The sequence below is a fragment of the Dendrobates tinctorius genome, unplaced genomic scaffold (genome assembly GCF_039654945.1).
Source record: "Dendrobates tinctorius isolate UK_male_01 unplaced genomic scaffold, ASM3965494v1 ptg000109l, whole genome shotgun sequence".
NCBI lineage: Eukaryota > Metazoa > Chordata > Amphibia > Anura > Dendrobatidae > Dendrobates > Dendrobates tinctorius.
Window position 1 is genome coordinate 3,331,133 of NW_027361777.1, and position 17,023 is coordinate 3,348,155.

The window sequence follows — 17,023 nt, forward strand, 5'->3', positions numbered from 1 at the left end:
CTCCTCTCATGAGCCCAAACAAGTCTCTAAAAGCATGAGTTTGCAACTACTTTACTTTTGGAGAAAATTCAAAACATTCATTATTCAATAGAGCCCAATAGCAAAAACCAGCGTTTTGAATGAAGAATCACATTTCTTGGTAGAATCATGCAGGATTGAAATTTTTGATGGTTTTTTACTCCTCTCAACAGCCCAAACAAGTTTCTAAAAGGATGAGTTTGCAACTACTTTACTTTTGGTTAAAATTCAAAACATTCATTATTCAATAGGGCCCAAACTATCAAAAACCAGCGGTTTCAATGAACACACATTTCTTGGTAGAATCATGCAGGACTGAAATTTTTGATGTTTTTCTACTCCTCTCATGAGCCCAAACAAGTCTCTAAAAGCATGAGTTTGCAACTACTTTACTTTTGGAGAAAATTCAAAACATTCATTATTCAATAGAGCCCAATAGCAAAAATCAGGTTTTGAATGAAGAATCACATTTCTTGGTAGAATCATGCAGGATTGAAATTTTTGATGGTTTTTTACTCCTCTCAACAGCCCAAACAAGTTTCTAAAAGGATGAGTTTGCAACTACTTTACTTTTGGAGAAAATTCAAAACATTCATTATTCAATAGAGCCCAATAGCAAAAATCAGGTTTTGAATGAAGAATCACATTTCTTGGTAGAATCATGCAGGACTGAAATTTTTGATGTTTTTCTACTCCTCTCATGAGCCCAAACAAGTCTCTAAAATCATGACTTTGCAACTACTTTACTTTTGGAGAAAATTCAAAACATTCATTATTCAATAGAGCCCAATAGCAAAAATCAGGTTTTGAATGAAGAATCACATTTCTTGGTAGAATCATGCAGGATTGAAATTTTTGATGGTTTTTTACTCCTCTCAACAGCCCAAGCAAGTTTCTAAAAGGATGAGTTTGCAACTACTTTACTTTTGGAGAAAATTCAAAACATTCATTATTCAATAGGGCCCAAACTATCAAAAACCAGCGGTTTGAATGAACACACATTTCTTGGTAGAATCATGCAGGACTGAAATTTTTGATGTTTTTCTACTCTCATGAGCCCAAACAAGTCTCTAAAAGCATGAGTTTGCAACTACTTTACTTTTGGAGAAAATTCAAAACATTCACTATTCAATAGAGCCCAATAGCAAAAATCAGGTTTTGAATGAAGAATCACATTTCTTGGTAAAATCATGCAGGATTGAAATTTTTGATGGTTTTTTACTCCTCTCAACAGCCCAAACAAGTTTCTAAAAGGATGAGTTTGCAACTACTTTACTTTTGGAGAAAATTCAAAACATTCATTATTCAATAGGGCCCAAACTATCAAAAACCAGCGGTTTCAATGAACACACATTTCTTGATAGAATCATGCAGGACTGAAATTTTTGATGTTTTTCTACTCCTCTCATGAGCCCAAACAAGTCTCTAAAAGCATGAGTTTGCAACTACTTTACTTTTGGAGAAAATTCAAAACATTCATTATTCAATAGAGCCCAATAGCAAAAACCAGCGTTTTGAATGAAGAATCACATTTCTTGGTAGAATCATGCAGGATTGAAATTTTTGATGGTTTTTTACTCCTCTCAACAGCCCAAACAAGTTTCTAAAAGGATGAGTTTGCAACTACTTTACTTTTGGAGAAAATTCAAAACATTCATTATTCAATAGGGCCCAAACTATCAAAAACCAGCGGTTTGAATGAACACACATTTCTTGGTAGAATTATGCAGGACTGAAATTTTTGATGTTTTTCTACTCCTCTCATGAGCCCAAACAAGTCTCTAAAAGCATGAGTTTGCAACTACTTTACTTATGGAGAAAATTCAAAACATTCACTATTCAATAGAGCCCAATAGCAAAAATCAGGTTTTGAATGAAGAATCACATTTCTTGGTAAAATCATGCAGGATTGAAATTTTTGATGGTTTTTTACTCCTCTCAACAGCCCAAACAAGTTTCTAAAAGGATGAGTTTGCAACTACTTTACATTTGGAGAAAATTCAAAACATTCATTATTCAATAGGGCCCAAACTATCAAAAACCAGCGGTTTGAATGAACACACATTTCTTGGTAGAATCATGCAGGACTGAAATTTTTGATGTTTTTCTACTCCTCTCATGAGCCCAAACAAGTCTCTAAAAGCATGAGTTTGCAACTACTTTACTTTTGGAGAAAATTCAAAACATTCATTATTCAATAGAGCCCAATAGCAAAAACCAGCGTTTTGAATGAAGAATCACATTTCTTGGTAGAATCATGCAGGATTGAAATTTTTGATGGTTTTTTACTCCTCTCAACAGCCCAAACAAGTTTCTAAAAGGATGAGTTTGCAACTACTTTACTTTTGGAGAAAATTCAAAACATTCATTATTCAATAGAGCCCAATAGCAAAAATCAGGTTTTGAATGAAGAATCACATTTCTTGGTAGAATCATGCAGGACTGAAATTTTTGATGTTTTTCTACTCCTCTCATGAGCCCAAACAAGTCTCTAAAAGCATGAGTTTGCAACTACTTTACTTTTGGAGAAAATTCAAAACATTCACTATTCAATAGAGCCCAATAGCAAAAATCAGGTTTTGAATGAAGAATCACATTTCTTGGTAGAATCATGCAGGATTGAAATTTTTGATGTTTTTTTACTCCTCTCAACAGCCCAAACAAGTTTCTAAAAGGATGAGTTTGCAACTACTTTACTTTTGGAGAAAATTCAAAACATTCATTATTCAATAGGGCCCAAACTATCAAAAACCAGCGGTTTGAATGAACACACATTTCTTGGTAGAATCATGCAGGACTGAAATTTTTGATGTTTTTCTACTCCTCTCATGAGCCCAAACAAGTCTCTAAAATCATGAGTTTGCAACTACTTTACTTTTGGAGAAAATTCAAAACATTCACTATTCAATAGAGCCCAATAGCAAAAATCAGGTTTTGAATGAAGAATCACATTTCTTGGTAAAATCATGCAGGATTGAAATTGTTGATGGTTTTTTACTCCTCTCAACAGCCCAAACAAGTTTCTAAAAGGATGAGTTTGCAACTACTTTACTTTTGGAGAAAATTTAAAACATTCATTATTCAATAGGGCCCAAACTATCAAAAACCAGCGGTTTCAATGAACACACATTTCTTGGTAGAATCATGCAGGACTGAAATTTTTGATGTTTTTCTACTCCTCTCATGAGCCCAAACAAGTCTCTAAAAGCATGAGTTTGCCACTACTTTACTTTTGGAGAAAATTCAAAACATTCACTATTCAATAGAGCCCAATAGCAAAAATCAGGTTTTGAATGAAGAATCACATTTCTTGGTAGAATCATGCAGGATTGAAATTTTTGATGTTTTTTTACTCCTCTCAACAGCCCAAACAAGTTTCTAAAAGGATGAGTTTGCAACTACTTTACTTTTGGAGAAAATTCAAAACATTCATTATTCAATAGGGCCCAAACTATCAAAAACCAGCGGTTTGAATGAACACACATTTCTTGGTAGAATCATGCAGGACTGAAATTTTTGATGTTTTTCTACTCCTCTCATGAGCCCAAACAAGTCTCTAAAATCATGAGTTTGCAACTACTTTACTTTTGGAGAAAATTCAAAACATTCACTATTCAATAGAGCCCAATAGCAAAAATCAGGTTTTGAATGAAGAATCACATTTCTTGGTAAAATCATGCAGGATTGAAATTGTTGATGGTTTTTTACTCCTCTCAACAGCCCAAACAAGTTTCTAAAAGGATGAGTTTGCAACTACTTTACTTTTGGAGAAAATTCAAAACATTCATTATTCAATAGGGCCCAAACTATCAAAAACCAGCGGTTTCAATGAACACACATTTCTTGGTAGAATCATGCAGGACTGAAATTTTTGATGTTTTTCTACTCCTCTCTTGAGCCCAAACAAGTCTCTAAAAGCATGAGTTTGCAACTACTTTACTTTTGGAGAAAATTCAAAACATTCACTATTCAATAGAGCCCAATAGCAAAAATCAGGTTTTGAATGAAGAATCACATTTCTTGGTAAAATCATGCAGGATTGAAATTTTTGATGGTTTTTTACTCCTCTCAACAGCCCAAACAAGTTTCTAAAAGGATGAGTTTGCAACTACTTTACTTTTGGAGAAAATTCAAAACATTCATTATTCAATAGGGCCCAAACTATCAAACACCAGCGGTTTCAATGAACACACATTTCTTGGTAGAATCATGCAGGACTGAAATTTTTGATGTTTTTCTACTCCTCTCATGAGCCCAAACAAGTCTCTAAAAGCATGAGTTTGCAACTACTTTACTTTTGGAGAAAATTCAAAACATTCATTATTCAATAGAGCCCAATAGCAAAAACCAGCGTTTTGAATGAAGAATCACATTTCTTGGTAGAATCATGCAGGATTGAAATTTTTGATGGTTTTTTACTCCTCTCAACAGCCCAAACAAGTTTCTAAAAGGATGAGTTTGCAACTACTTTACTTTTGGAGAAAATTCAAAACATTCATTATTCAATAGAGCCCAATAGCAAAAATCAGGTTTTGAATGAAGAATCACATTTCTTGGTAGAATCATGCAGGACTGAAATTTTTGATGTTTTTCTACTCCTCTCATGAGCCCAAACAAGTCTCTAAAAGCATGAGTTTGCAACTACTTTACTTTTGGAGAAAATTCAAAACATTCACTATTCAATAGAGCCCAATAGCAAAAATCAGGTTTTGAATGAAGAATCACATTTCTTGGTAGAATCATGCAGGATTGAAATTTTTGATGTTTTTTTACTCCTCTCAACAGCCCAAACAAGTTTCTAAAAGGATGAGTTTGCAACTACTTTACTTTTGGAGAAAATTCAAAACATTCATTATTCAATAGGGCCCAAACTATCAAAAACCAGCGGTTTGAATGAACACACATTTCTTGGTAGAATCATGCAGGACTGAAATTTTTGATGTTTTTCTACTCCTCTCATGAGCCCAAACAAGTCTCTAAAATCATGAGTTTGCAACTACTTTACTTTTGGAGAAAATTCAAAACATTCACTATTCAATAGAGCCCAATAGCAAAAATCAGGTTTTGAATGAAGAATCACATTTCTTGGTAAAATCATGCAGGATTGAAATTGTTGATGGTTTTTTACTCCTCTCAACAGCCCAAACAAGTTTCTAAAAGGATGAGTTTGCAACTACTTTACTTTTGGAGAAAATTTAAAACATTCATTATTCAATAGGGCCCAAACTATCAAAAACCAGCGGTTTCAATGAACACACATTTCTTGGTAGAATCATGCAGGACTGAAATTTTTGATGTTTTTCTACTCCTCTCATGAGCCCAAACAAGTCTCTAAAAGCATGAGTTTGCCACTACTTTACTTTTGGAGAAAATTCAAAACATTCACTATTCAATAGAGCCCAATAGCAAAAATCAGGTTTTGAATGAAGAATCACATTTCTTGGTAGAATCATGCAGGATTGAAATTTTTGATGTTTTTTTACTCCTCTCAACAGCCCAAACAAGTTTCTAAAAGGATGAGTTTGCAACTACTTTACTTTTGGAGAAAATTCAAAACATTCATTATTCAATAGGGCCCAAACTATCAAAAACCAGCGGTTTGAATGAACACACATTTCTTGGTAGAATCATGCAGGACTGAAATTTTTGATGTTTTTCTACTCCTCTCATGAGCCCAAACAAGTCTCTAAAATCATGAGTTTGCAACTACTTTACTTTTGGAGAAAATTCAAAACATTCACTATTCAATAGAGCCCAATAGCAAAAATCAGGTTTTGAATGAAGAATCACATTTCTTGGTAAAATCATGCAGGATTGAAATTGTTGATGGTTTTTTACTCCTCTCAACAGCCCAAACAAGTTTCTAAAAGGATGAGTTTGCAACTACTTTACTTTTGGAGAAAATTCAAAACATTCATTATTCAATAGGGCCCAAACTATCAAAAACCAGCGGTTTCAATGAACACACATTTCTTGGTAGAATCATGCAGGACTGAAATTTTTGATGTTTTTCTACTCCTCTCTTGAGCCCAAACAAGTCTCTAAAAGCATGAGTTTGCAACTACTTTACTTTTGGAGAAAATTCAAAACATTCACTATTCAATAGAGCCCAATAGCAAAAATCAGGTTTTGAATGAAGAATCACATTTCTTGGTAAAATCATGCAGGATTGAAATTTTTGATGGTTTTTTACTCCTCTCAACAGCCCAAACAAGTTTCTAAAAGGATGAGTTTGCAACTACTTTACTTTTGGAGAAAATTCAAAACATTCATTATTCAATAGGGCCCAAACTATCAAACACCAGCGGTTTCAATGAACACACATTTCTTGGTAGAATCATGCAGGACTGAAATTTTTTATGTTTTTCTACTCCTCTCATGAGCCCAAACAAGTCTCTAAAAGCATGAGTTTGCAACTACTTTACTTTTGGAGAAAATTCAAAACATTCATTATTCAATAGAGCCCAATAGCAAAAACCAGCGTTTTGAATGAAGAATCACATTTCTTGGTAGAATCATGCAGGATTGAAATTTTTGATGGTTTTTTACTCCTCTCAACAGCCCAAACAAGTTTCTAAAAGGATGAGTTTGCAACTACTTTACTTTTGGTTAAAATTCAAAACATTCATTATTCAATAGGGCCCAAACTATCAAAAACCAGCGGTTTCAATGAACACACATTTCTTGGTAGAATCATGCAGGACTGAAATTTTTGATGTTTTTCTACTCCTCTCATGAGCCCAAACAAGTCTCTAAAAGCATGAGTTTGCAACTACTTTACTTTTGGAGAAAATTCAAAACATTCATTATTCAATAGAGCCCAATAGCAAAAATCAGGTTTTGAATGAAGAATCACATTTCTTGGTAGAATCATGCAGGATTGAAATTTTTGATGGTTTTTTACTCCTCTCAACAGCCCAAACAAGTTTCTAAAAGGATGAGTTTGCAACTACTTTACTTTTGGAGAAAATTCAAAACATTCATTATTCAATAGAGCCCAATAGCAAAAATCAGGTTTTGAATGAAGAATCACATTTCTTGGTAGAATCATGCAGGACTGAAATTTTTGATGTTTTTCTACTCCTCTCATGAGCCCAAACAAGTCTCTAAAATCATGACTTTGCAACTACTTTACTTTTGGAGAAAATTCAAAACATTCATTATTCAATAGAGCCCAATAGCAAAAATCAGGTTTTGAATGAAGAATCACATTTCTTGGTAGAATCATGCAGGATTGAAATTTTTGATGGTTTTTTACTCCTCTCAACAGCCCAAGCAAGTTTCTAAAAGGATGAGTTTGCAACTACTTTACTTTTGGAGAAAATTCAAAACATTCATTATTCAATAGGGCCCAAACTATCAAAAACCAGCGGTTTGAATGAACACACATTTCTTGGTAGAATCATGCAGGACTGAAATTTTTGATGTTTTTCTACTCCTCTCATGAGCCCAAACAAGTCTCTAAAAGCATGAGTTTGCAACTACTTTACTTTTGGAGAAAATTCAAAACATTCACTATTCAATAGAGCCCAATAGCAAAAATCAGGTTTTGAATGAAGAATCACATTTCTTGGTAAAATCATGCAGGATTGAAATTTTTGATGGTTTTTTACTCCTCTCAACAGCCCAAACAAGTTTCTAAAAGGATGAGTTTGCAACTACTTTACTTTTGGAGAAAATTCAAAACATTCATTATTCAATAGGGCCCAAACTATCAAAAACCAGCGGTTTCAATGAACACACATTTCTTGATAGAATCATGCAGGACTGAAATTTTTGATGTTTTTCTACTCCTCTCATGAGCCCAAACAAGTCTCTAAAAGCATGAGTTTGCAACTACTTTACTTTTGGAGAAAATTCAAAACATTCATTATTCAATAGAGCCCAATAGCAAAAACCAGCGTTTTGAATGAAGAATCACATTTCTTGGTAGAATCATGCAGGATTGAAATTTTTGATGGTTTTTTACTCCTCTCAACAGCCCAAACAAGTTTCTAAAAGGATGAGTTTGCAACTACTTTACTTTTGGAGAAAATTCAAAACATTCATTATTCAATAGGGCCCAAACTATCAAAAACCAGCGGTTTGAATGAACACACATTTCTTGGTAGAATTATGCAGGACTGAAATTTTTGATGTTTTTCTACTCCTCTCATGAGCCCAAACAAGTCTCTAAAAGCATGAGTTTGCAACTACTTTACTTTTGGAGAAAATTCAAAACATTCACTATTCAATAGAGCCCAATAGCAAAAATCAGGTTTTGAATGAAGAATCACATTTCTTGGTAAAATCATGCAGGATTGAAATTTTTGATGGTTTTTTACTCCTCTCAACAGCCCAAACAAGTTTCTAAAAGGATGAGTTTGCAACTACTTTACATTTGGAGAAAATTCAAAACATTCATTATTCAATAGGGCCCAAACTATCAAAAACCAGCGGTTTGAATGAACACACATTTCTTGGTAGAATCATGCAGGACTGAAATTTTTGATGTTTTTCTACTCCTCTCATGAGCCCAAACAAGTCTCTAAAAGCATGAGTTTGCAACTACTTTACTTTTGGAGAAAATTCAAAACATTCATTATTCAATAGAGCCCAATAGCAAAAACCAGCGTTTTGAATGAAGAATCACATTTCTTGGTAGAATCATGCAGGATTGAAATTTTTGATGGTTTTTTACTCCTCTCAACAGCCCAAACAAGTTTCTAAAAGGATGAGTTTGCAACTACTTTACTTTTGGAGAAAATTCAAAACATTCATTATTCAATAGAGCCCAATAGCAAAAATCAGGTTTTGAATGAAGAATCACATTTCTTGGTAGAATCATGCAGGACTGAAATTTTTGATGTTTTTCTACTCCTCTCATGAGCCCAAACAAGTCTCTAAAAGCATGAGTTTGCAACTACTTTACTTTTGGAGAAAATTCAAAACATTCACTATTCAATAGAGCCCAATAGCAAAAATCAGGTTTTGAATGAAGAATCACATTTCTTGGTAGAATCATGCAGGATTGAAATTTTTGATGTTTTTTTACTCCTCTCAACAGCCCAAACAAGTTTCTAAAAGGATGAGTTTGCAACTACTTTACTTTTGGAGAAAATTCAAAACATTCATTATTCAATAGGGCCCAAACTATCAAAAACCAGCGGTTTGAATGAACACACATTTCTTGGTAGAATCATGCAGGACTGAAATTTTTGATGTTTTTCTACTCCTCTCATGAGCCCAAACAAGTCTCTAAAATCATGAGTTTGCAACTACTTTACTTTTGGAGAAAATTCAAAACATTCACTATTCAATAGAGCCCAATAGCAAAAATCAGGTTTTGAATGAAGAATCACATTTCTTGGTAAAATCATGCAGGATTGAAATTGTTGATGGTTTTTTACTCCTCTCAACAGCCCAAACAAGTTTCTAAAAGGATGAGTTTGCAACTACTTTACTTTTGGAGAAAATTTAAAACATTCATTATTCAATAGGGCCCAAACTATCAAAAACCAGCGGTTTCAATGAACACACATTTCTTGGTAGAATCATGCAGGACTGAAATTTTTGATGTTTTTCTACTCCTCTCATGAGCCCAAACAAGTCTCTAAAAGCATGAGTTTGCAACTACTTTACTTTTGGAGAAAATTCAAAACATTCACTATTCAATAGAGCCCAATAGCAAAAATCAGGTTTTGAATGAAGAATCACATTTCTTGGTAAAATCATGCAGGATTGAAATTTTTGATGGTTTTTTACTCCTCTCAACAGCCCAAACAAGTTTCTAAAAGGATGAGTTTGCAACTACTTTACTTTTGGAGAAAATTCAAAACATTCATTATTCAATAGGGCCCAAACTATCAAAAACCAGCGGTTTGAATGAACACACATTTCTTGGTAGAATCATGCAGGACTGAAATTTTTGATGTTTTTCTACTCCTCTTATGAGCCCAAACAAGTCTCTAAAAGCATGAGTTTGCAACTACTTTACTTTTGGAGAAAATTCAAAACATTCATTATTCAATAGAGCCCAATAGCAAAAACCAGCGTTTTGAATGAAGAATCACATTTCTTGGTAGAATCATGCAGGATTGAAATTTTTGATGGTTTTTTACTCCTCTCAACAGCCCAAACAAGTTTCTAAAAGGATGAGTTTGCAACTACTTTACTTTTGGAGAAAATTCAAAACATTCATTATTCAATAGAGCCCAATAGCAAAAATCAGGTTTTGAATGAAGAATCACATTTCTTGATAGAATCATGCAGGACTGAAATTTTTGATGTTTTTCTACTCCTCTCATGAGCCCAAACAAGTCTCTAAAAGCATGAGTTTGCAACTACTTTACTTTTGGAGAAAATTCAAAACATTCACTATTCAATAGAGCCCAATAGCAAAAATCAGGTTTTGAATGAAGAATCACATTTCTTGGTAAAATCATGCAGGATTGAAATTGTTGATGGTTTTTTACTCCTCTCAACAGCCCAAACAAGTTTCTAAAAGGATGAGTTTGCAACTACTTTACTTTTGGAGAAAATTCAAAACATTCATTATTCAATAGGGCCCAAACTATCAAAAACCAGCGGTTTCAATGAACACACATTTCTTGGTAGAATCATGCAGGACTGAAATTTTTGATGTTTTTCTACTCCTCTCATGAGCCCAAACAAGTCTCTAAAAGCATGAGTTTGCAACTACTTTACTTTTGGAGAAAATTCAAAACATTCATTATTCAATAGAGCCCAATAGCAAAAATCAGGTTTTGAATGAAGAATCACATTTCTTGGTAGAATCATGCAGGATTGAAATTTTTGATGGTTTTTTACTCCTCTCAACATCCCAAACAAGTTTCTAAAAGGATGAGTTTGCAACTACTTTACTTTTGGAGAAAATTCAAAACATTCATTATTCAATAGGGCCCAAAATATCAAAAGCCAGCGGTTTGAATGAACACACATTTCTTGGTAGAATCGTGCAGGACTGAAATTTTTGATGTTTTTCTACTCCTCTCATGAGCCCAAACAAGTCTCTAAAAGGATGAGTTTGCAACTACTTTACTTTTGGAGAAAATTCAAAACATTCATTATTCAATAGAGCCCAATAGCAAAAACCAGCGTTTTGAATGAAGAATCACATTTCTTGGTAGAATCATGCAGGATTGAAATTTTTGATGGTTTTTTACTCCTCTCAAAAGCCCAAACAAGTTTCTAAAAGGATGAGTTTGCAACTACTTTACTTTTGGAGAAAATTCAAAACATTCATTATTCCATAGGGCCCAAACTATCAAAAACCAGCGGTTTGAATGAACACACATTTCTTGGTAGAATCATGCAGGACTGAAATTTTTGATGTTTTTACACTCCTCTCATGAGCCCAAACACGTCTCTAAAAGCATGAGTTTGCAACTACTTTACTTTTGGAGAAAATTCAAAACATTCACTATTCAATAGAGCCCAATAGCAAAAATCAGGTTTTGAATGAAGAATCACATTTCTTGGTAAAATCATGCAGGATTGAAATTTTTGATGGTTTTTTACTCCTCTCAACAGCCCAAACAAGTTTCTAAAAGGATGAGTTTGCAACTACTTTACTTTTGGAGAAAATTCAAAACATTCATTATTCAATAGGGCCCAAACTATCAAACACCAGCGGTTTCAATGAACACACATTTCTTGGTAGAATCATGCGGGACTGAAATTTTTGATGTTTTTCTACTCCTCTCATGAGCCCAAACAAGTCTCTAAAAGCATGAGTTTGCAACTACTTTACTTTTGGAGAAAATTCAAAACATTCATTATTCAATAGAGCCCAATAGCAAAAACCAGCGTTTTGAATGAAGAATCACATTTCTTGGTAGAATCATGCAGGATTGAAATTTTTGATGGTTTTTTACTCCTCTCAAAAGCCCAAACAAGTTTCTAAAAGGATGAGTTTGCAACTACTTTACTTTTGGAGAAAATTCAAAACATTCATTATTCCATAGGGCCCAAACTATCAAAAACCAGCGGTTTGAATGAACACACATTTCTTGGTAGAATCATGCAGGACTGAAATTTTTGATGTTTTTACACTCCTCTCATGAGCCCAAACAAGTCTCTAAAAGCATGAGTTTGCAACTACTTTACTTTTGGAGAAAATTCAAAACATTCACTATTCAATAGAGCCCAATAGCAAAAACCAGCGTTTTGAATGAAGAAACACATTTCTTGGTAGAATCATGCAGGATTGAAATTTTTGATGGTTTTTTACTCCTCTCAACAGCCCAAACAAGTTTCTAAAAGGATGAGTTTGCAACTACTTTACTTTTGGAGAAAATTCAAAACATTCATTATTCAATAGGGCCCAAACTATCAAAAACCAGCGGTTTCAATGAACACACATTTCTTGGTAGAATCATGCAGGACTGAAATTTTTGATATTTTTCTACTCCTCTCATGAGCCCAAACAAGTCTCTAAAAGCATGAGTTTGCAACTACTTTACTTTTGGAGAAAATTCAAAACATTCATTATTCAATAGAGCCCAATAGCAAAAACCAGCGTTTTGAATGAAGAATCACATTTCTTGGTAGAATCATGCAGGACTGAAATTTTTGATGTTTTTCTACTCCTCTCATGAGCCCAAACAAGTCTCTAAAATCATGAGTTTGCAACTACTTTACTTTTGGAGAAAATTCAAAACATTCACTATTCAATAGAGCCCAATAGCCAAAATCAGGTTTTGAATGAAGAATCACATTTCTTGGTAAAATCATGCAAGATTGAAATTTTTGATGGTTTTTTACTCCTCTCAACAGCCCAAACAAGTTTCTAAAAGGATGAGTTTGCAACTACTTTACTTTTGGAGAAAATTCAAAACATTCATTATTCAATAGGGCCCAAACTATCAAAAACCAGCGGTTTGAATGAACACACATTTCTTGGTAGAATCATGCAGGACTGAAATTTTTGATGTTTTTCTACTCCTCTCATGAGCCCAAACAAGTCTCTAAAAGCATGAGTTTGCAACTACTTTACTTTTGGAGAAAATTCAAAACATTCACTATTCAATAGAGCCCAATAGCAAAAATCAGGTTTTGAATGAAGAATCACATTTCTTGGTAAAATCATGCAGGATTGAAATTTTTGATGGTTTTTTACTCCTCTCAACAGCCCAAACAAGTTTCTAAAAGGATGAGTTTGCAACTACTTTACTTTTGGAGAAAATTCAAAACATTCATTATTCAATAGGGCCCAAACTATCTAAAACCAGCGGTTTCAATGAACACACATTTCTTGGTAGAATCATGCAGAACTGAAATTTTTGATGTTTTTCTACTCCTCTCATGAGCCCAAACAAGTCTCTAAAAGCATGAGTTTGCAACTACTTTACTTTTGGAGAAAATTCAAAACATTCATTATTCAATAGAGCCCAATAGCAAAAACCAGCGTTTTGAATGAAGAATCACATTTCTTGGTAGAATCATGCAGGATTGAAATTTTTGATGGTTTTTTACTCCTCTCAACAGCCCAAACAAGTTTCTAAAAGGATGAGTTTGCAACTACTTTACTTTTGGAGAAAATTCAAAACATTCATTATTCAATAGAGCCCAATAGCAAAAATCAGGTTTTGAATGAAGAATCACATTTCTTGGTAGAATCATGCAGGTCTGAAATTTTTGATGTTTTTCTACTCCTCTCATGAGCCCAAACAACTCTCTAAAAGCATGAGTTTGCAACTACTTTACTTTTGGAGAAAATTCAAAACATTCATTATTCAATAGAGCCCAATAGCAAAAACCAGCGTTTTGAATGAAGAATCACATTTCTTGGTAGAATCATGCAGGATTGAAATTTTTGATGGTTTTTTACTCCTCTCAACAGCCCAAACAAGTTTCTAAAAGGATGAGTTTGCAACTACTTTACTTATGGAGAAAATTCAAAACATTCATTATTCAATAGGGCCCAAACTATCAAAAACCAGCGGTTTCAATGAACACACATTTCTTGGTAGAATCATGCAGGACTGAAATTTTTGATGTTTTTCTACTCCTCTCATGAGCCCAAACAAGTCTATAAAAGCATGAGTTTGCAACTACTTTACTTTTGGAGAAAATTCAAAACATTCATTATTCAATAGAGCCCAATAGCAAAAACCAGCGTTTTGAATGAAGAATCACATTTCTTGGTAGAATCATGCAGGATTGATATTTTTGATGGTTTTTTACTCCTCTCAACAGCCCAAACAAGTTTCTAAAAGGATGAGTTTGCAACTACTTTACTTTTGGAGAAAATTCAAAACATTCATTATTCAATAGAGCCCAATAGCAAAAATCAGGTTTTGAATGAAGAATCACATTTCTTGGTAGAATCATGCAGGACTGAAATTTTTGATGTTTTTCTACTCCTCTCATGAGCCCAAACAAGTCTCTAAAATCATGAGTTTGCAACTACTTTACTTTTGGAGAAAATTCAAAACATTCACTATTCAATAGAGCCCAATAGCAAAAATCAGGTGTTGAATGAAGAATCACATTTCTTGGTAAAATCATGCAGGATTGAAATTTTTGATGGTTTTTTACTCCTCTCAACAGCCCAAACAAGTTTCTAAAAGGATGAGTTTGCAACTACTTTACTTTTGGAGAAAATTCAAAACATTCATTATTCAATAGGGCCCAAACTATCAAAAACCAGCGGTTTGAATGAACACACATTTCTTGGTAGAATCATGCAGGACTGAAATTTTTGATGTTTTTCTACTCCTCTCATGAGCCCAAACAAGTCTCTAAAAGCATGAGTTTGCAACTACTTTACTTTTGGAGAAAATTCAAAACATTCACTATTCAATAGAGCCCAATAGCAAAAATCAGGTTTTGAATGAAGAATCACATTTCTTGGTAAAATCATGCAGGATTGAAATTTTTGATGGTTTTTTACTCCTCTCAAGAGCCCAAACAAGTTTCTAAAAGGATGAGTTTGCAACTACTTTACTTTTGGAGAAAATTCAAAACATTCATTATTCAATAGGGCCCAAACTATCAAAAACCAGTGGTTTCAATGAACACACATTTCTTGGTAGAATCATGCAGGACTGAAATTTTTGATGTTTTTCTACTCCTCTCATGAGCCCAAACAAGTCTCTAAAAGCATGAGTTTGCAACTACTTTACTTTTGGAGAAAATTCAAAACATTCATTATTCAATAGAGCCCAATAGCAAAAACCAGCGTTTTGAATGAAGAATCACATTTCTTGGTAGAATCATGCAGGATTGAAATTTTTGATGGTTTTTTACTCCTCTCAACAGCCCAAACAAGTTTCTAAAAGGATGAGTTTGCAGCTACTTTACTTTTGGAGAAAATTCAAAACATTCATTATTCAATAGGGCCCAAACTATCAAAAACCAGCGGTTTCAATGAACACACATTTCTTGGTAGAATCATGCAGGACTGAAATTTTTGATGTTTTTCTACTCCTCTCATGAGCCCAAACAAGTCTCTAAAAGCATGAGTTTGCAACTACTTTACTTTTGGAGAAAATTCAAAACATTCATTATTCAATAGAGCCCAATAACAAAAACCAGCGTTTTGAATGAAGAATCACATTTCTTGGTAGAATCATGCAGGATTGAAATTTTTGATGGTTTTTTTCTCCTCTCAACAGCCCAAACAAGTTTCTAAAAGGATGAGTTTGCAACTACTTTACTTTTGGAGAAAATTCAAAACATTCATTATTCAATAGAGCCCAATAGCAAAAATCAGGTTTTGAATGAAGAATCACATTTCTTGGTAGAATCATGCAGGACTGAAATTTTTGATGTTTTTCTACTCCTCTCATGAGCCCAAACAAGTCTCTAAAATCATGAGTTTGCAACTACTTTACTTTTGGAGAAAATTCAAAACATTCACTATTCAATAGAGCCCAATAGCAAAAATCAGGTTTTGAATGAAGAATCACATTTCTTGGTAAAATCATGCAGGATTGAAATTTTTGATGGTTTTTTACTCCTCTCAACAGCCCAAGCAAGTTTCTAAAAGGATGTTTGCAACTACTTTACTTTTGGAGAAAATTCAAAACATTCATTATTCAATAGGGCCCAAACTATCAAAAACCAGCGGTTTGAATGAACACACATTTCTTGGTAGAATCATGCAGGACTGAAATTTTTGATGTTTTTCTACTCTCATGAGCCCAAACAAGTCTCTAAAAGCATGAGTTTGCAACTACTTTACTTTTGGAGAAAATTCAAAACATTCACTATTCAATAGAGCCCAATAGCAAAAATCAGGTTTTGAATGAAGAATCACATTTCTTGGTAAAATCATGCAGGATTGAAATTTTTGATGGTTTTTTACTCCTCTCAACAGCCCAAACAAGTTTCTAAAAGGATGAGTTTGCAACTACTTTACTTTTGGAGAAAATTCAAAACATTCATTATTCAATAGGGCCCAAACTATCAAAAACCAGCGGTTTCAATAAACACACATTTCTTGGTAGAATCATGCAGGACTGAAATTTTTGATGTTTTTCTACTCCTCTCATGAGCCCAAACAAGTCTCTAAAAGTATGAGTTTGCAACTACTTTACTTTTGGAGAAAATTCAAAACATTCATTATTCAATAGAGCCCAATAGCAAAAACCAGCGTTTTGAATGAAGAATCACATTTCTTGGTAGAATCATGCAGGATTGAAATTTTTGATGGTTTTTTACTCCTCTCAACAGCCCAAACAAGTTTCTAAAAGGATGAGTTTGCAACTACTTTACTTTTGGAGAAAATTCAAAACATTCATTATTCAATAGGGCCCAAACTATCAAAAACCAGCGGTTTCAATGAACACACATTTCTTGGTAGAATCATGCAGGACTGAAATTTTTGATGTTTTTCTACTCCTCTCATGAGCCCAAACAAGTCTCTAAAAGCATGAGTTTGCAACTACTTTACTTTTGGAGAAAATTCAAAACATTCATTATTCAATAGAGCCCAATAGCAAAAACCAGCGTTTTGAACGAAGAATCACATTTCTTGGTAGAATCATGCAGGATTGAA